Source organism: Neopsephotus bourkii, unplaced genomic scaffold (assembly GCF_033783945.1).
Source record: "Neopsephotus bourkii isolate Nb327-2 ecotype Australia unplaced genomic scaffold, CSIRO-AGI_Nbou_v1 NB_1630, whole genome shotgun sequence".
NCBI classification, from domain to species: domain Eukaryota; kingdom Metazoa; phylum Chordata; class Aves; order Psittaciformes; family Psittacidae; genus Neopsephotus; species Neopsephotus bourkii.
Genome location: NW_026902105.1, coordinates 2244118 through 2264451, shown reverse-complemented (window position 1 = coordinate 2264451; position 20334 = coordinate 2244118).

The following is a 20334-nucleotide window of genomic DNA, read 5'->3' as shown; positions in this document are numbered from 1 at the left end:
TCCTTCCAGCCATTTGCTAGTGATTGTTGTAGTTGAAATGAATTCATCATGTTCCTGTCTAGCTTCCACCAAGCAACTCTTTCCCATTTGTTACAGGGCTGTTTCTCGGATGGTTTTTGTAATCTTACTGTATCTGGTATTTTTCGTGCCTCCAGAGCAAAGCCAGAAACTCCTGCATCAGTGCTGAAGGCAGGCAGGGAGCGTGAGTCAGCTTTTCAATTCCAATCATAAAATTAAGGCTCGGTAACCAACAAAGAGCTGCCAATCAGGGTAAGAACCTTGCCTTTTCCTTGGTCTCGGGCACCTGTTTTCTAGCGTGATTTGACTATGACACTAAAATGTATTAAAAGAAGCTTGTTTGGATGCTTCACTGCCCGACAGCAGGACGATGTCCTTCCACCTGGACTCCCTTTCTGCAGAGCAGCCAAGCAGACCTGTGCACAGCTGCATTTCCTCCCCAGCTTGCACTCACCCATGGTCATTGCTGGGACACGTGCCCGCAGGAATGCCCACAGCCATCGGACTACATGGGTGGAATGGGGTTTCTACAGCCAGCGCTGGGACCCACAGGGATGAGGGAGGGCTGTGACCTGTGTGGGGCAGGGGTGCAACTGCCCAGAGATAGGGGAGGTCCTCAGAGACGTGGGCACCTAGAGGGTGGTGAAACGTAACAGCCCATCTGGTGAAGGGTAAATGTGTAACATCATAAATTCTTTATAGTATGTAAAGGGCCACTGAGGAACAAAATAAATGTGTGATCACTGCGTGCACTGGTTCCTATCCTGCCATTTGGAAAGCAAAATGTCCAGGTTGAGCTCCTCCTCTGGGCAAATGAGAGAAGATACACCCCCGAAAGGCACCGCTTCCCACCCAAGGTGGGTTCAGGAGGGGTGCAGCAGATGAGATATCTCCTCATGGGGCTTCGGTCATTGATTATAATTAGTTCAGAAAAGACTTGACTTTTAGGAAGTCAATGTACATGAGGGCAGTCCCGCTCCTGAACTCTCATTGGCTTTAGAGCATGACCCAAACTCCTGGTTTCCATGTATAGGCAGGTGAACTTCAGGTTAAAAATATGATTAATTTAAAAACAGTATTTCTCTTGCTAAAAACTTCAAAACCTGCTCATCTCTCTGGATGAAGCTTTTCCAAAGCTCTTGTGCCAGCGAAGCTGCTGCTCAGCAGAAGCAGAGGGATATCATGTCTGCAATCCCAGCGACAGGCATCACCCAGGGCAGGTGGCACCAGCCAGCTACTGATGACTGATGTGTGCTCAGGCCATCCTCAGGACAGTGCTGCCTCTTGCATGGCCATGTGGAATGGTGTCTGGCCACACAGCCCTGACCCTGCGGTTTGAGGAGCTGAGGCTGGCTGGCAGGAGGTGGGGAATGGCTGAGATGGGGCGAAGAAAGCAGAGGGACAAACCAGCAGGGAGAACCAGGGATGGCAGGGGAGGAGAGGGATGATTGGTCTAGAGAAGAGGAGGGGAATGGGGACAGGTCAAAGAACAAGCGACTGGTGTGAGTGGGGGCTGAAGGAGACAGGGTGCTCTGGGGGATGGGTGGGAGCAGGTCTTGGTCCCCCCTGGGGTTGCCCCTCCTAAGCACAAGGCAGATCCCAGGAATCCTTGAGAAGCTGGGTGCCTGTGGCAGTGGGGGGTGCTGGGGCCAGGGGCTGGGCACTGTTCACGCTCACATGTGTCCCCAGCGAGAGCCAGGGGTTTGCTGGGTTCGCTGTTTGGTGGTGGAGGGGTTAATTCCATGTAGGAAACCCTGTGGGAAGGTAGCAACGCCTGACACCCACAGCTGGGAAACACCACCTACACAGACCTAAATTCAGCCTCTGGAAACCAGTTACTGTGATACAGTCTCTAAGGGCAGCCCTACAGGCATCCTTCCCAGCAGCTACACCGGGCCCAGGCACCATTCCTGTGCTCTGGTGGCAAGAGAAGATGTCATACCCGCTGCAGGGGCACACATCCCCCAGCTCAAGGGAGAAGGCAACCCCATTCTTTCATCGTTCATCGTTCCTTCATTAGAACCTTGTTTAAGTTTGAGCCTGATGAGATCAGAAGAGAAGGTGAGGATGTGTACAGAATGATGGTGGGAAGCTGCAGATCCCAGGACGAGGGAAAGTCTCGTGGTTTTTTTTGCCTGATTTGGGATAGACTCTAATGTTGAGCCCTTGCAAGCTTCATACATTGTGTTGGGCCCAGTAATGCTACCAGGGGTGTTAGCCTGAAGACATTTGGACATTTAGGGACTGTAGTGACAGGACAAGGGGTAATGGGTTAAAACTTAAACAGGGGAAGTTTAGATTGGATATAAGGAGGAAGCTCTTTCCTGTTAGGGTGGTGAGGCACTGGAATGGGTTGCCCACAGAAGCTGTGAATGCTCCATCCCTGGCAGTGTTCAAGGCCAGGGTGCACAGAGCCTTGGGTGACATGGTTTAGTGTGAGGTGTCCCTGCCCATGGCAGGGGGGTTGGAACCTGATGATTTTAAGGTCCTTTCCAACCCTAACTATTCTATGATTCAGCCCTGGAAAATACTGAAGCCTTGTATTTATCCTGAAAGCACTTTGTTCAATGCCCAAGAGCAGCTGTCAGGGAATGGGAAGGATGAAGGGAGGCTTCATTGATGGGAACATGCCATCAGCAGGGCAGTGACAGCAGCCACCAAACTTACACTTTCCACTTTCAAGCTCAAAAGCAGATAGTGACTTGCTCTTCCCTCGTATGTGGTACCTCCAGGATGTTGTCCATCAACAGGGGAAGGCACAAAGCCTCTGCAGTTGCTGATGCTTCTCCCTGCTCTGCTCACCAGCTCAGCAGCAGGGCTCCTGCCAGCTTTGGTGATGGCTGGTGCCTAACCCAGGATTATGCCTGTGGGGATCTAAGCCAGGGGAGCTCCCCTGAATCAGAGACCCCATTTGCTGGTATAGAAATCAGGAAGGTCATGACCAGCAGATCACGAAGTTCTCCTGCAGGGCTTTGGGTAGCAGACTACCAGAAATGATCCTTGGGAGCTGTGTGTGTAAAACTTACTTTTTCCAGCAAAGGGCTAGTGCTGGTTTATGATGAGCTTCTTGCAAGGCAGACAAAGCAGATCTGGCCATAGGGTGTGACAAACTGCTGGAGTGCCTGAAAAATGAAACCAGAAGGTGCTAGGGAGCTGTGAGGTGCTTGAAAATGAAACTTAACAATTTTGAGTATTTGAAGTTACGAATTGGCTCCTAACTCCCACACTAGCAGCTCCCCTGCCTTGGGCTTGTGCAGTTCGTATGTTCTAGCTGACAATTAGAGGCAGCAAGTAAGCGAGCTTGTGTCCTGGCCCCTGGCAGACCAACCCCAAAATGTTCATGTTGGGATCAAGGACTGATGTCTACCATACTAGGCAGGAGAGGTGGGTAGACCAGCTGATCCTTCAGAACTGACAGGAGAATTTGGGCCTCCTCTGGAAGACAGTCACAGTCCTCAAAAGAGGAGAATGGTTTTGACCAAAGCCCACTCTTGGTACCTTCCCTGGTTACTCTGCTCCTTCACCCAGCCAAAGGGGCAGGGGAGGGAATGCTCTCTCCTCCACAGCTCCTATGGGCTGCACTGCTCCCTGCACTCACCTGAGAGCTCCCACTGCTTACTGTGCTGTGGAGGGGTGCATGTTGTGCTCCCCACACAGTGGATGGGAGTGGGGAACGCTGTGCCCATGGCTGATTCACCCCCGTCTCAGCTGAGTTTGTTCCTGGGTTAATGTTTGCTGTAGTGATGCTGGATATATTATATCTTCAGAAGATTAATCACCAGGGTGCCGAGAGCTTTGTGCTCTTTACTACTAACTAAAGCTAAATAAACAGAGTTCCCTTTCTGCATCTGACCAAGATTTGGCCAAATTCCCCGAGTGTCACTGTGCTGCATGCAATGGCATTATGCTGTCTGGCATTTTGGCATCCTTCCTTATCCTTCTTTCTTCCCAGATCTCTCCTCTGCTGAGAAAACCCTCGTAGCCCCAGTCCCTCAGGCAAATGTACCTTTTTATCCATAACCTGATTAGTTTTTATTCATTCTCCTCTCTTCCTTGCACAGCTCCTGGGCCAGGGATCCTCTCTGAGCTGCCCCAAGTCTCTCCAGAACTGTGCTGCCTTTCTCCCTTTCCCTCAGTGCCTCAGGTGCCCAAGAAATCCCCCTTAGTTAGGGCATGCCCAAATCACTCCTCCTTTTCCTTCTAAAATCCATGGAGGACCTCACCTACCGTGGTACAGCACAGAGCCAAACCCGCAGGGCAAACTAACACCAGCCACTGTTCTGCCACCCAGAGCCTGTTTCACATGGCCCCGGCTCAGACTCCAGACAAACACAGCTCTGAAGCGCACACACCACTGTTTTGGAATAAGGAGCGTCATTTTGGCTGATGTCCCACAATATTCCCCCATCTTCGCACAGAGCTGGACCTCCTGCACTGCATGGTGTGCTGGAAGGCAATGGGGTTTGGGGCATCAGCATCAAACAGGGGGTTGATTAAAAACATCCCTGTTTCATGGTGAAGACTCTGCTGGACGCTGTGATTTGCACTGTGATGAATGTGGACTGCATGCTGCAAATAGGGCATTTCAGAATCAAGGTAGTAAGGAAGAGGAAGCTGAAATTACCCCCTTGATTTCACCCCGGAGAGCTTTCACACATGGCACTCTGGGGCCTGTGGAGCTGTTGCTGCTGGAGCATTGGAGCAGGACCCTGGGATGCGGTCTCCCTGCTATGGTGGAGAAACCTCACCAAGGGCTCTCTTCTCCACACAGAAATAACAAAACCCCACTGACATTCACCTTCCTCTGTATTCCTGGGTCATGGTGAACTTAATGTTGTACTGGCACAGCAACCAGTAATACATAATGCTGTATGAATAGCTACCAAAAGGCCAAGAAAAAGCCAGCAGTGGCTGGTTAGATGTGTTAGGAGAGACACAGCCAGAGCTGCTCCTACCTTGGAGCAGCCTGATAAGCTGTAAGGTATTTCCAAGACTCTCCCAGCTCTATTTTCTGTGGTTTCCATGAGTCACTCCCTCCTGTAATTGTCCCATCCACACTTTGGAGCTCTGCCTGTGGCTGCGACTCATCCTTCCTGCACAGGCAGCTCCTCAGACAGCAGCTCCTCTAGCTTAATTGTCTGTGAGGTGCTGGCAGGAGGTGCTGTCTTGCTGGAAGCTCCTAAGAACTGTCCTGGGTCTGCTGCGGGCCTCCTGGAGCACAAATCCAGGCTCAGGGGAATGTGCAGGGCATCTTTTCTTGACAAGCATGTTCTCAGGATGGGCAGCAGCAGTTTAGTGCACGCTCCGTTAATAACTGCCTGCCGAAGGAGATGCAGCTTCGGGCAAAAGGGCAGCATTGGCTTGTCGCAGTCACAGGCTTTGACTGGCAGGCAAAGATAACGGCACCGGGCTGCTGTGTAATCAGATGCTGAGGCAGAGCATCTTTCACCTCCTCAGCGAGGCTGTGGGCTGCAATCCAGCCATTCCCTCAGCCAGCCGAGCCCAGGGATTACTCAGAGCACGATGGCCCCAGCCCAAAAGCAGCACAGATCGCTGCAGAGAGCCGGCACGAGCCAGCACTCACACCCAACAGTGACCAGCGGCACGCTCCGGGAAAGCAGCTTCATTCTCTGCATGCAAAGGAGCCGGAAACACACCTGCACCATGTGCTTGACAGCCACAGCATCACTGCTGAGGGCTGCCAAGCTGATAACAGCAGCAAACCCCAAATAACCCATGCGCACTGGAGTTAGGCTCCCAGCACAAGTGCTGCTGAGATACTTGCTATTCTCACATGATTTATCACAGGGTGTCTCCTCTGTCCCTGTATTTCTGCAGAGCAAATACCTGCTCCCTTCACTCTCCCATCTCTTTACCTACCACGTCTAATACATAGCTTTCTAACAAGATTATTTTCATGTTGTCTTAGGAAGGCCTGTATATCCAGCCTTGGCCTACTCTAGCAGTTCTTCCTAACCTCACTTACTGGAGCTGCTTGTATAGCATGACCCGGGTTTCGGCAATATTAAGGCTTGTACAAATTTGCTTTGCCAATGAGCTTTCATAGCAGTAATTAGTTTAAAGAAACCAAGGGTGCATGAAGCAGAGCAGAGGCAGCTTGGCTTGGGCTGTTTGCCACAGCCTATTGCACACAGCTCCTCAGAGCATCTCTGCCAGCAAGGCACAAGGCCAGAAAGCAGGGAGTCCTCCAGACCTGCCTAGCTGTCAGGCTTCACCATCCCGCTTGCTGCCCATAGCAATGTCTCTGATCAGATGATGCCTCTTCCCTTCAGCTGAGCAGCGTGCAGGCCATGGTGCCGGGCCCGCGTGTGCCTTGGAAATGGGTAATCTGAGTTTTGTAACCCCTGCTCAGTAAGTGCCTTTACATAAGCAGGTGAGGTTGGTCACTCTGGGTCAGGCCACATGCAGCAGAGCCCACATGCCAACAGGAGCAGGGTGCACCCAGGAGATGTTTGTCCCAGCACTCCTCTTTCCAGCTGCTCAGAGCCAAGCCAGGTGAATAAAACAGGCTGCAGATGGCTGACAAAGTCTGCTCTTTTTCTTGTGCAGCTTTCCCCTGAGCTGCGCTGTTGTGATTGTGCAAAAATAGAGCATGATATTTAACTCTCCAAGGAAGGAAGCCCGAGAAGCCAGCAGGAGCGGGCACCCCCTTTAACAACCCTGGCTGGAAGCATGGCTCTCCCCTGTGGCAGCAGCAGAGCCTGGGGCAGCTCACCCATCACCAGAGGCAGGGGGGACGAGTGCCCTGCTGAGAGGATAAGCCACAGCCCTGCTGCAACCCCAAAATATGGGGGACCCTGAAGGGCCGAGGCCTGGCTGACAGTCCCACCAGCTGCCACAGAGGGCTGGAGCCAGGCAGGGAGGGGTGTCTAAAACTCGGTCACCCCCCCAGTGCTGGTGGATGTGGTGTTTTCATCAGGAATTTGACCAACCTCTTCCTACAGCCGAGCAAAGATAAGAGGGTTTTAGTGCAGTGATGGCCTCTGTTTCATGCAGCCCCTCCATGCAGCTGCCTACTGGCAAGATGGCACAAAGTGTCCCCTCTGCTGTGGGCACAGCCTGATCTGTGGTGCTGCCAGGCTGCAGAGCTTCCCTTGCCATCAACCATCAACAGTGCTGCTGGAAAAGCAGCTCTGGGAGTGTGTTGCTAAAGACACACGCCTGGGCAGGAGGCATTTCTGCTGAGGCACCTTCAATACCCCATGGCCGTCTGTCTGCTCTCTTGCCCCCCAAAAGCACAGGCCAGGGCTAAAACAAGGCCATGGACTCTCAGCCAGCTTTGTCTGACTTTCCCTGTTTCCAGTGTTACATGTTATGAATATTCTCAGAGCCTTTTCCATCCTTGTGTCGCACTGAGATTTGACAGGAGGGGATTGCTGGAGAGCTGCAGCCCGCACCTGAGCCAGCTCAGCTCAGAATGTGGGAATGGATATGGGGTCAGATTCTGTACAGGCCCACTAGCAATTGCTCTGTTGGATGCTGTGATAGAAATCAGGCTGTGCACTCAGCTGGCGTGTCCTTGCTTTGTCTTGTGCTGGTTTTCTGAGATCAGCATTATCAGCTACTGCATTTACCCTTTTGCCTGATCATGGCAAAATGCTTATCATATTTTATATATTCTGGGCTCAGCTTTAGCCTGTGGTGATGGGCAGCACTTCCCAGAGAAGCAGCAGCCTCTGAGCAGCCCAGTGTAACACCGCTGCAGTCCAAGAGGGGACTCCAGCAGAGGAGAGCTGGAACAGCAAGAGAAGCCTTAACGGGGAAAATAAAGAAGCTATAGCACGGTTCCTGGTTATCAGCCAAGCAGTCTTTGACTGGGGTACCAGAACTATCATGCCTACCTCTGTGAAAAGGGCCACAGGCATTTTACTCCTATGGAAATTGCCCATCATTCAAACCAGGAAAGCTCCGATGGGGTATCACAGGGTAGTGGAAAAAAGGCTTTAAACCCAGCAGAAGGTAGCCGAGCATCACCTCCTCACTTCCCAGTTTGCTGAGACATCCCAAGGAAGAAATGGTTCAAACACTGACAGGAGGGGCTTCAACCCCATCAGATCAGGGTTGGGGCCCAGGGATGCTCAGTGCTGTCTGGTGGGGTGCATGTCTCCAGCCATGGGCACTGCAGTGTGGGGGGATGTGGCCCATGGTGTGCTGGGAAGAGGCATGAAACCCCTGCTCTGCTTCTGCACCAGGTTTTGGTTTTAGCTATAAGCACAAAAACATTTAGAGGAATGGTAAATGCTCCATCCCTGGCAGTGTTCAAGGACAGGCTGGGCAACATGAGCCAGAGCTCCAGGCAACATGGTCTAGAGTTAGGCATCCCTGCCCGTGGCAGGGGGCTCAGAACTAGATGATGTTAAGTTCCTTTCCAACCCAAGCCATTCTGTGACTATGATTCTGTGATGTGTGCTTACAGCTGACTGGTGAGCAGGACACTGCACTGGCATCCCTGAGAACGCATCCCCTAGCTGAAGCACTGAGAAATCTTGTTCTGACCACCAACCCCTGGGCTGCAGAGCCAGCACTGCTGGCAGCAGGGCCAGGGGCTGGCAGCAGCACGGGCCAGTGTTCATCAGCATCAGCCCGCTGCCAAAAAATACAGCCTACGAGCTTGCAGCGCTGTGGCTGCGGCGCCTGCACACGCTGGGGGAGCCGCACATTGTTTACTGTAAATGTCTCCATAGAAACTCCTTCTGTGGGGATGAAGATGTGGATCTTGCTGCTGCGGTGAGCTCGCTTTCTGCCCCCGGCACACCTCCACCAGCAGCCTCATCAGTTCCCACAGCAGAATCGTTTGGCAGGGAATCAGACTAATGCACCCCCCGTCCTCCCGAAACTGTGTGGAATTTAAAATGCTAAATTAACTAAATCATTTTAAATGGGCACGCACTGTAATTATGGAGGGAGGCAAAGTAGAAAGCTGCCTGTTCCAATGTGTTCAGGCTATAATTCTTGAAACCATCCAGTAAAATGGAGCAAGCTAAGATGCAGAGAAACTGCACCAACAGAGAACTGCTCCTCACTCTAAAATGGCACTGTAAACACTCAGGAGTCTCAAAGGACTGGGCTCCTCCAAAACCAGAGGTAAACTCAGAACCAGCTGAAATGGCTGAATTCTCAACCAGTCCTTGGGCAAACACAGCGTCCCATCTGCTATGAAAGGTAGCAGTTGCTGAGTTGAGTGTGATAAAAGCGCCTTGCTGCCTGCCTTGCTGCCTCTTGGCTTGTGTTTGTCCCAGCCAACAGGGAAGAGGGTACACAAAGGAAAACAGTTGAGAATTAACCGAATACCTAGAGAAGCAAAGCTTGTCACTGAACTGAGAAGTGAGTTTTGGCCATGGGGCTGCACTGGAAAAGGGAAGATGAAATGTATGAGAGCAAGAAATTTGATGAGCAAGGCACAGCCTGGGTGTCAGAGGGTGTTAGGTGCTGCGGTGTTACAATGGCGTACTGAGAGAAAAATGCAAAAACTGAGGGTGGGAGAGGGAGGCAGCCGGCATCCCAACTATTTAGGAAGCAGCAGGAGAAGGCACAGTCCACTTCTCCCTTGGACTAGCTCCCTTAAAAGAAAGGAAAATAGTTATGGTCCACATCACAGCTTCTTCCTCTCCTGCTGCCCCAGGGGCAGGACAAGCCTTGGAGACAGACAGGGTCCCCAGGGCAAGGGGCAAAGCCAAAAAAGCATGCAACCCTCTTCCTTGGGTTACATGGCCAGGCAGCTGCCATTCCACTGTACCTCACCGTCCTCACACTCTGCAGGGGATTACATCTGAGAAACTGCTTTCCTGTGTTAGTACATCATATTTCACTGTATGGAGAGAGAAAACCAGGGAGCTTGAAATGCAATAGCCCATAACAGTGCTGCAGTGCTCTACCAGGCTGCACTGGCATGACAGCTTTAAAGATGCTACCACGTGGCAGCCCTGAAGTGACCTTTTAATTCTGCCTCCCTCTGTTTAATTACTTCTTTTTTTAATGTCTCTGGATTGTATCTGCTCTGGAGCCTCAGTTGCATCCTCTCCCCTTCCCATCCTCCTCCGCCTGTCCCCACCTCCCTCCAGCACTGGCTCTCCCCAGCTGGGATTCCTACATGCCGTGCATGCCACCAGACCTCACTGGGGAGCCAGAGCCGTCCAGTGCAGGAGGTCACCCCACACAAGTGCTCAGTTAAAAATAAAGCATTAAGTAACAATGACAACAAGTTTTGGCCTCTCACCAGTGCCTGCTGTAGATCATGGGCTTACCTTTGCCACAGCGTGGAGCAGGAACTGGCCCAGGACACAGATCCCCCACACTGAGCATCTCCATCTGAGCCTGACAGCCATCTCGCACCGTCCCCATCCTTCCACCTCAGCAGTTACCTCCACGGGACAAATCCTGCCTGCAAGTCCCTGGGGTGGCTGCTGGCAAGCAGTGGACAGGAGGGAAAGGCGGAAGGTGAGATTCATGGAGAGGCTTCGAGAGGCTTCTCCCTGCAGCCTGCAGAGCGGCACCACCACCTCTGGTGCCACCACCCACTGCAGAAGCACCTGGAACCCAAATGCTCCTTGCCCGAGGGAATGGCAGCCCCCCACAGCGCTGGGTCCATGTAGGGGTGCCAGGCAGAGGGAGCTGCAGCCCAGGCTCCTGCAAGCTTTTGGGAGAGCTAAAATGGTACCCCTTCATCAACATCAAGTCACTCCCTGCTCCTCATGGTGCCAGGAGCATCGCCAGAACAGCAGGGCCCTGTGTCCTGACACTCCTCGGGCACCAGGAACTAAGGTAGATCTGGCAGGATGTGTTGGGGCTATGGCAGATGCTGCTGTGAGCAGCTCAGTGGGTGTAGCAGACACCAACCCTTATTCTTGCCATGTCCCTCTGTCCCTGCCAGCCTGGGGCAGGGGAGGTGAGGTAGGTGCGGCTGCTTTTAATGTTGCTCTTTGTGGTTATGCTGCTTTGGGGTTTCACCCTGATCAATACAGGCCTATGGGGCAGGAATTAAGCCTAGCTGGTCTTCATCTTCCTCTGCTGAAGGCTTTGTATCAGTAGGCTTCCCCAGGCTGGTCCCTGGGCATGTCCAAGTGTGCATCTCTGCACCCCCAGGACGTGCCACCCCAGCTGTCCCGTGGGTCTTGGAAGAGCCAGCCCTGCAGAGACTGCTGCCTCCAGGAATAAGTTTCTCCTCTTCACGAGCCACATCAATGTTGACAGCATTACACATACCCTGTGTTGCAAATACATTTATTTGTGGGCCCAGCCTCCCTCTCATCAGGTACTAATGAGGTTTTTGTATATAGCCTCAGTGCTTTGTGTGGCAGATGGTGTTGGGTTAGATTTGGATTATTCTTGTTCTGCTGGTTTGTCTCTCAAATGTGCTAGCTCATGTACAGCTTGGCTGTGCTTATTGCAGGAGCTCCATCAAGATCCCCTTCAAAACACACCTGCCTGAATGTTTGCTGGGAGCTGCATCTTTGCCTAGAATGGAGAGCAATGCCTTCTGCATACTGAAAGCAGTTTTTCAGCCCAATTGCTCCTTGATAAATGAAGCACTTGGATAATACTGATTTTCATTTCTGCTTAAAATAAACAGGTTTTATTGTACCTTGTGATTCCCTTGCCTGGAAATCAGTGTCAGGGGTAGGCCACCAGCACGGTGCCCAGCTCTGGGACAGGGGCAATCAGCACATGTCCACTCCCTCTGCTGGCAAGCACTGCATAGGCAGAGCACAAAACTGTAGGTCCTACAGAAACACACCATGATCCCTTGGTTTTGAGTTCAATATACATGCTAGGGAATTCCGACTCTTCTTTCTCTTTTGCCATTAAAGAGAAAAGAAAACATCATCCTGCACCACCCTGTTTGAAGTGTGGTTGAACAGCAGCTTTGCTCTGCTGCCCTATAGAAAGTGCCCACAGCATGTGACAAAGCTGGCCTGTCCATGGCAGCACTGTGGCTGCTCCTCACTGGCTTTGTCTCTGAATGCTGTGGCACTTAAACTTGGCACTGGCGAAAGCCATGAAGGAGGTGCCAGGCAGTGGCCAAGCAGGAGCACAGAGGGCAGGAAACCCCCGTGGCACTGGGGTGTTGGGCATGGTGTGCCATGCTGCAGGCTGCACCGCGAGGGACAGGCTCCATGGGCAGCTGCCAACATCTGGGGCAGTGTGAGGGTGTAAGGGTGCCTGGCCCCACCACTGCAGGGATGTCATGTGCATGCTGCCCCTTTGCCATCACAGCTCAGCACGAGCAGCAAGGTCTGTGAGATGTGAGGAGGCACACTAGGGGCAAATGGGATCCAGCTGCCTTCTAGGCCAGTTTGACTCTCAAATCAGAGGACCAGAAAGCAGTGCCTCTTTGCAGACATTACAGAAAGGGAGGGGGCAGGTTCCTAAGGGAAGATCCCTGTGTGAGGTTGTGGATGGACCCTTTTCCAGCCCTCCGCTCTGCTATGAGAGCAGGACTGATGTGGGGTGACCATGGATCCTGGCTTTCCATTCCTCTGGGAGCAGCCAGTCCTTGCTGGGGCTGACATGAGTGCACTGTCTTGCAGGATGGAGGTGAGCTGGGAGCACGACCACTGCGAGGGACAACAGCTGAATGGCTTGGGTCATTCCAGCAGGCACCTCACCTTCCAGTGTGATCATTCCCACATCCCATTAGATGTCTGATGGCTCATCTCTGTGATCATTCCCACATCCCATTAGATGTCTGATAGCTCATCTCTCAGCTGATTGGTTACTGCTGCTCCCAACTTGGAGAATGGCTTATTCAGTCTCACAGACCTCGTCTGTCCCAGAGCTCCTGCACATTACAATTAATTCATACTCAAATTGCGGTAACACAGGCATTGGTCTTGTCAATAGCATGTAAAAATAGTATTTTCCCAATCTAGAAAGCAATTAAGATATCTGAACTCTAAGCTCTATTTTTTCAGGGCCTATTAAAACTGCTGTGAACTGATGGGTACCCTTCAGGACCTGGGAACCCCTGTAGGTCCGTCTTGGAAAGAGCTGTTGCTGTTGGAAACCTTGAGGCTATGCTTTGCTTTTTATTTTGCTTCCAGCTTGAATACTGATGGTTAAATATGTGAGAATTTGAGAGCTTTGGCTCCCAAAGGGTGCTGCTATTCAGACAGGCACAGTGTGATGTGCAAAACACGGGGACAGATTCTTGGGAAATACAAGTCCCTCCAAAAATGCTTTAAATAGGCTGTCCCTTGCCATCCTGCCTCCCTCCCTGAGCCCTCCAGTAATGATCTACCTTGTACAAACACCAGCCTTGCTCTGCAGGATCCTGGGCCTGTGTTTCCCAGCTGAGCTGGCACAACTGACCAGAAGGTTTTGTGCAGGTCCCTGGGAAGCCAGAGCAGGAGCTCGTTAAAATCCAAGCAACCAGACTCCTCACTCTAAGACGCTAATGCCTGTGCTAGGTTTGAAGTGGGGACCCAAGCACCCAGGGCCTCAGGACCACTGGTGATCACCCAAGTCCATCCCGTCTCCTTTCCTCCATCCGCCTTTCATTTGAAATCCCTGTTCGGCTCCTGCCACCACAGCTCACAGTCATTTCAGGATAAGCATCTTATTTGTTATCATGCATTCCAGGTTGCTCAGTCTGAGAGGGAAGACAAACTTCTGCATCAAGAGATAGCTTGCTGCTAGGATCACATGCCTTTCCAGGCAACTTTTCTTCTGTGAAGGGAACCAGAAATTCATCTGAGACTGCTTGACTTTGATTGCATAAGTCACCTCCACTTTAAAAACAAGCAAATATACCCATTTACAGGGAAACTTTTCCTGAAGACAGTCATAAAGCAGCCTATATAACTGGAACAAAGCAATGTACCAATGCTCCAGGGCTCTAGGTAGTCTCCCTGGTCACTCTATTTGTATTATAATTGATCCATTATGTTTTAGTCTTTGCAGGCTGAGTAGGAAGATAAGAGGCGCTCTTGATTGCATGTGGAGGTGAACTTCAGACACGCACTAAGCAGTATCTCCATGGGAATTCTGCAGACTGCACAGCAACAGCCTCTGCCTCCCGCACGAGAGCCAGCCTGTTCCCCAAAATGCTTCCTGCACCAGCACAGCCATGGAAACCAGGTGAGAAAGCACCAGAACGGGTCTGCAGGCTGTCCATGTTGTACAGTACATGCCCAGAGAGAGTCCTAATGTGCAAAGCATAAAGGACTATTGTGAAAAGAATCTGCTGGCCCCAAACATGTGCTTAGAACTTAATCAAAGCTAAACCCGACTCAGAGGGCTGCATTAGCCAGCCTGGGCAGATTGAATGTATCTCATCACACTGCAGGCTCCACAGAAAGAAGTCAGGGAGCAATTTTCTTTACTCCTACACAGGCAAAGTCAGAAGGACCTGCAGTAAAAGCAGCTGCTCTGCTCCAGCATAAGTATGGAGCAGATCAGCTCCATAAAAGCAGCCTGATATGGTCCCAGAGCTTGACCATTAGGCAATATTTCAATGCCCAGAGGTTTTTTTCCATTCATGGGAGAAGCCAAGGCATGGAGTTGGGTAGCTGTGGTGCAGTGCTGTTTGCAGTGAGTGCTGGCACTGCTGCATCCCTGGCCATTGCAGGAGCCTGCAAGAGAGAGCTGCTTTGCTCTGTGCCCCAGCTCTCTCCGCTCCTATGGACCACTCCTCCTGCCTGCTTGTTCTCCTTCTCTGCCTTGCTTTTTCAGTAGCAGTCTCTCCCCTCTCCCAGTGGCATCCAATGTCTTCCCTAACGTATTTGAGAAAATCCTGCAGACCATATGGCTCTGTTTCTCCAAGTTAGCCTGCATGTTGAGAAAAGCCCTTATTCTTTTGCTATGTGATATGGTATTTAATTGCTTCCCATCTAAGCTAAATAAAGGCATCCTGTACAACTGCCAGCTTTAACCCCCCAAGGGATGGCTATAACATATTGCTGTGGTGCAGACATGGACCAAAGACTGAAGTCCTTATCCAGGTACAGCCAGGGCTTTGATCCCAGCAGGAATTTTGCCCAAGCATCCTCTAAGAGTTTCATTGATCGTTCCCAGTGAAGCTCCACAGGTATTTCACATTGGGATAAACCTAAATTGAAAACACAGGTAAAACCTGAGTGTTGAGACTGAAGAGAAAATGGAACTGGGAAGGGAAATGCAAAAGAGGTCAGACAGTAAGTAATAAGTGCAGGCAGCTGTTGTCATGATGAATACCACATGCCTGTAATGAGATGGTCTTAAGGTCATTGCCTGTTCATGCTTTAATATAACGGTGGAGACAAGAGGAGGCTGAGCTGGAGGGCATCTGGAGGAGGTGTGTTTTCTACTCAGGATCTACATGAGAACACAGACAAAATTTCTTCTAATTCAAGCAATGACAAATAACCCGACCCCAGTGTGATTATGGAAAATGTATCTCACTCTATGCCAAGGCTAGGCTAGCACAGCGTGTTACACAACCTCTGGCTACAGAGCCAGACGCTCCAGGAATTGAAGTTGCCAATGCCCTGGAAAGCCAGTTTATGGGAATCTCACACCCAGTGTTGAGAGACATGAATAAGACTCTGGGCCTGAACTTTCATATTTAGTTTCACTATTGCCAGATCTGTTGCTGCAGTAGATTATTTGTGCTTGTAACTGGCCACCATCCAGCAACTGTGGGACACTGAATGGGGATGCAGGACCATTAAAGCAACATTGCTAAATATAGCCTGTGGTTAATGCTATGGCCTCCGAGTTACTTGTTTTAAACAACTGCTGAGGGCAAAAGTTATAGGTCTGGCTATGGGAGGCCCATGAAGCCATGAGCATCTCCTGCGTGAATCAGCTATGTAATGCAGAAAAAGTGATTTTAAAGCAGCACAGTTGACCCAGGAGCCTTAGAGCTTCGTATCGTTCTAGGAACAGGTTCTGGGATAGACTGGGCCACTCTGGGGGAGCCTGTGCGTGTGGAAGCACATTATGCATACCTTTAAAGATACCTTTAAAAACACTGTGAACAAACTCAGGGTGCATCTGTGGTGAGTATCAGCTGTATACAAGTGATCTGCCCAGTTCTTCTAGTGCTGATCAACACTACGTCCCTGATTAATTATTTTACCACCCTATCAGCAGGTAAGGACAAGTGTTTTGACCTTGCTGTAAGTGGTATTTTATTTCCCTCTTACAGCTTGATAGAGTTTGGGTCAAGATGTTGTCATCCAGGTCTTGACTTGACTGTTGTCAAGTTGTCATCCAGGTCTGACTGTGGTGCTGGTGGATGCTGGCTGGCACAGAGCAGGAGCTGGTGCCCAAAACCACAGTCCAGTGCATACCTCAGCACACAGAGCTGGGTTTGCCCTTTGGCATGCAGGAGCTGAGCTGCTGCAGCAGCCTGTGCTAAGTTAGCAGACATGCTTCAGGCTCTGGTTGGCAGCTCCAAGGAATTAAATTACTTAATTTTCCAGTGAAATTATCCATTGCTGGTGATATCAGCAGCTAGGGTTAGCAATGCTGCATGCACATGTGCATATACATGCATGTATTTACCACCAGCCTTCCTCTTTTTACAGTGTTATCTCACCTGTACAGGGAAAACTGCATGGGACATGCATGCCTGACCTCCAGCAGGCATGCACAAGACACCAAGGTGTTAGCCATAGTTTGGCAACTCTTTTGAGGTTAATTAATCATAGAAACATAGAATGGTTTGGGTTGGAAGGGACCTTAAAGACCAACTGGTTCCAACCCCCCTGTCATGGGCAGGGACACCTTCTACTAGAGCAGGTTGCTCTAAGTCCCATCCAACCTGGTCTTGAACACTGCCAGGGATGGGGCAGCCACAGCTTCTCTGGGCACCCTGTGCCAGCGCCTTACCACCCTCACAGGAAATAATTTTTTCCAAATATCCAATCTAAATCTACCCTCTGTCAGTTTAAAGCCACCCCCCCTTGTCCTATCACTTCATGTCCTTGTTAAAAGGCCCTCTCCAGATGTCTTCTAGGTCCCCTTTAGGCACTGGAAGATGCTTATAAGGTCTCCCTGGAGCCATCTCTTCACCAGGTTGAAAAAGCCCAGCTCTCTCAGCCTGTCTTCATGGCAGAGGTGCTCCAGCCCTCTGAGCATCTTTGTGGCCTCCTCTGGACTCACTCCAACAGGTCCAAATCCCTCTTGTGTTGAGGACACCAGAACTGCACACAGTATCCCAGGTGGGGTCTCACAAGAGCAGAGTAGAGGGGCAGGGTCACCTCTTTTGACCTGCTGGTCACGCTCCTTTTGATGCAGCCCAGCACATGGTTGTCTTTCTGGGCTGCAAGTGCACACTGCAGCTCATGTTGAGGTTTTTGTCAACCAACGCCCCCAGGTCCTTCTCCTCAGGGTGGCTCTCAATCCAGTCTTCCTTAATTCACTTTCTTAACTCTGTATAGTCCCAATGGGCTTTGTTTTAATAATAATAAAAAAAGTTTTTCTTATTAAACTACAGATCTTGAACTCAATCCCTGTGCTTATTTTCTTCTTTTGCCTCTAACACTTCTGCAGCTTAATGCTTCCAGTGTTCTTTCTCCCCCTCTGTTCCCTAGTGACTCATCTAGGCAGGTGTTTTCTAACCATCCTATGCAGCCTCCTAAGAGACAATGTTCTTTCCAGGTACCAGCTGAAAAGTGCCACTGCTCAGAATAGAGCAGTAAGGCAATATGTCAGTCTGGAATGAGTAATTCGGTTCTTTGCATAGCAGGGGTTGGTTTTGTTGTAAGAAAAAAGGGGCAGAAAAAAAATATCTTAAAGGCAGGATACCTTCCCAGCAAACTGCACATTCCCCCATTTAATTCACTCTTCAGGTGGAGTCACAAGCAGCTCTTAGTATTCAGTGGTCTACAGCAATAAAACAATAAATATCTTAACTCCTGTGTCGTTCTGTCTGTCCTTAATATCCCAGGAATATTATTTTAAGGAGACAGGTTCTTCCTGGAAAGAAAAAAGAGTATAAAATTTGAAATGCCATTTCCCCATGGTTAAGACCACATCTGAGGTCATTTCCTCAAGTGACCACACAGACGAGGAGTTTAACCTCCTGCCTCTGCACATCTCGAGTGCTTTGTTTTCTGGCGTCCTGGTCCCAGCGTGAGCACTGCTTGTCAGTGCCAGCCACAGCACCAGCCTCAGGGAGGACTCCTGAGGACTTCACCTTAGGTTTGGATATTACTTTATGTAGGACATAATCCAAAGTAGCCTGATCCCAATTATTTCATGCTAATACAGAACAGGAAGGGCCAGGCCAGCCTCAGCCAAGCCAGACTCACTTGTCTCTGCTCAAACACAAATGAAAACTACTAATAAGCCATGAGGTTTTCTTGCACAGGTGAATTCTGAAGGTGAACAACCACCAGTGCCGAGGGTGGCCCCAGCCAGAGCACTGAGCTCACACTTCTGCTCTTTGGCACATCAATCAGGATGACTTACCTGCTGAAAGCACTTGCATTATTTGCCTGTCTGTGCAGTGCTGTCTTGCTTATTTTATTTCTTCGTTATGGTGAAAGATTGTAATGGCTTCCTAAGTAGAGAAAATTACATCTCTTATTTCCTCCTGGCATTCAGAATGAAGGAAATGCTCTCATCGTTTTTAAATTACAGTGTCCAAACCCCAAATTAGGACTATCCAAGGATGTTGCCAGTGTGGTGAAGGAAGGCTCTGCAAAAGCAGTAATCCTACCTCACCTAACCAGCTGGACTCTGTCCATCCAGTTGTGGCCTGTCTTAAATACCAGGCAATATGTTCACCATCCTAATAAACATCACGCTTTCTGGGAGGAATTACTTCAGCTCTCTGAAGATGCATGGGAATAAATCTCTCTTCAGAGCTCTGAAAAGAGGGAAAGTTTCCAGCTCCCTGACTAGCAGCTCCCTCACTGAGATGAAATTTGGCAGCTTCTCCTCCTCTTTCTGACAAGAAGCAGCCAAGTAGGATCCAGCCTCCTTCTGCTTGTGCAGCAGAGCTGTGTTCACACACTCACACACATGCACACTTGCATGCTCAGGCATGGCTTCTCTTTCCCTAGCTCCTCCTGGCGCCTTCCTCATCCATAGCAAACAGAGTGAACAACTGCTGCTGCTGTAGCCAAAATAAGGCAAGAGCACAGAGAGGGAAGGAGCAGCAATAACAGAAACGACGAGAGCACAGCAAACCCATGAACTCAGGTGAGGCAGGGGATGGAGAGGGGCTGACCTGGTCAGATGAACCACTCCAGCCCCCCAGTGCAGCAGTGTGCCTGTGCTGGGGCTCAGCAGATGTGCCACAGGGAGACACAAAGCCTCACCCTGTAGCAGCACAGCCCTGACTGGGACGTTGGGTTTGCCACGCCTGGCCACCACCAACAAAACACTTCCCATTTTTGGCCATGTTACCCCAAAGCCACTACATCAGTGATGGTTTCTGTGCAGCTCCTTGTTGGCCAGACCCATGGTCACATCTACACCACAGCCCAGCCCAGCTCTGTTGGGTGGCCAAGGCCATGCAGGTCAACCATGGCTTCCAGATTTCTCATGGTTAGCCTCTATTAACCTGTGCTATAACTGCCTGTTCCTACTCGGATGGAGAAAACAATTGGCTTGACCTGGCCCACACACTTCAGTGAGCCTCAGCCTTTCTGCATGAGTACGTTTCACCTGGAAATGGGCTGTGGCACATAGTTTAGGTCAGAAGGAGCTTGATGCTAAAGTGCAGGCAGGGCCAATGGCTGAGGCAGGCCACGAGTGGGGCACCAAGGCAGGACAGTCCACACACCCCACATGAGGAGGGCCGGGCAGGGCCCTCAACTCCTGTTCTTCATCTCCTTCTGAACTTCTCTTTGTTACTAGCACACTTCTTCCTGTACGCCTTAGCTAGTTTTACCTCAAAACAGACTTTGACCTTCCTGATTCTGTTCCTAGATCCCCAAGCAGTTCTTTCACACTCCTCATGCGCCATCTGTCCTTGTTTCGACCCCTTTGCGTTCCCTTTGGCAGTATGGTTCACTGAGAAGCCCCTTGCTTAGTCAAGCAGACCTTCTCCTGAAATTCGTGGTCTGGCTGCCCAAGAGAGCAGACTGTTCCTCAGCTCCCAGGGTTTGCTTTGAAAGTTACCCAGCTTCAGGCCTCCTTTTTCCCTTCTAGCAGCTTCCAAGGCAACTTTTCGCAGCAATACCCTAAACAAGCCTGAATCTGCTCCCTTGAAAGAGAGTCCCGAGTCTACAGCCTGCCTGCCCAGTTTTCCTCCAGGGCCTGAACCCAGTCTCCTCATGGTGAGGACACAGCCCCATAGTGTCATCTGTCAGCTCACCATCAATGACATTTCTTTCCTACTGCCATTACTCATGGTGTTTA